Here is a 1,150-nt window from a genome sequence, read left to right as displayed (position 1 = left end):
GCCAGTTTAGTCAATTTATTTGTTAGAATATCAGAATGTATAAATATAAAATGCTTTCACAAATCAAATGTTATTGTGAAAGCAAATACAAATGACTCTATTCTATACATAGCTTCGTTTTGAAATATCATGTTTCGTTTTGGAAACACTTCTGTAGCCTCACATGGGGATGTGGGGTCGTATGTGCAAAATAATATTGGTTTAGCTCACTACTACAAAAAAGCACAAAGACGACGGTAAATCACCGTCGTGTATTGGGTTTTTCAATGGTCGTGGAATCCACCGTCATCTTTTCCCTCATAAACCACGACGCTAAATAACCGTCGTTGTTAAACTATACAACGTCATCAACAAATACAAAACGACGTCTTTGTACTGCAAAAAGATCTAAAAAAAGCAATCGAGGATGATAATAGACGACCAACTCTCTTAAAAAACCGTCGTTAAAAAGGAAAAATATGACACATATTAAGAGAACAAGGCCGCAAGATAGACATACAACGACGAAAATAAAAATACGACGACGTTAAATATAATTTTCACGACAATAAAAAATATGACGTCTTTAAATACATTAGAAGACGACGTTATTGATACCTACTACGTCGCATATATAAAAACAACCGTCGTAAAATTAATTTTCCACTTCGATTTTTCGATAAAAGATGACGTGGAAATAGTTGTCAGTGTCATTATTTACGACGTATGTGTTTATAGAGTAGACGTTGAAAAACTAAACAACGTCGGTTACAAATATATGAGAGTCGTATTACAAAATTTATACGTCCTATTTTCAGAAACAAACAACGACGATAAATATTAGACGTTGTTAAATAAAACAACGTCGGAAAAAAATAAAAACAGACGTGTTTAGTCTGCTAAAGTTCTAGAAAATAGTCGAGGATGAGAATAGACGACCAACTCAAAAAAATCACCGTCGTTAAAAAGGAAAAATATGACACATATTAAAAGAACAAGGCCGCAAGATATACATACAACGACGACAACTAAAATACTACGCCGTTAAATATAATTTACACGACAAGAAAAAATATGACGTCTTTAAATACATGAGAAGACGACGTTATTGAAATCTACTACGTCTCTTATTTAAAAACGGACCCGCAACATAAATTTTCCACTTCGATTT

Source organism: Prunus persica, unplaced genomic scaffold, assembly GCF_000346465.2.
Source record: "Prunus persica cultivar Lovell unplaced genomic scaffold, Prunus_persica_NCBIv2 scaffold_199, whole genome shotgun sequence".
Classification (NCBI taxonomy): Eukaryota; Viridiplantae; Streptophyta; class Magnoliopsida; order Rosales; family Rosaceae; genus Prunus; species Prunus persica.
The sequence above is the reverse complement of the archived record's forward strand: the minus strand, read 5'-3'. Positions refer to the sequence as shown.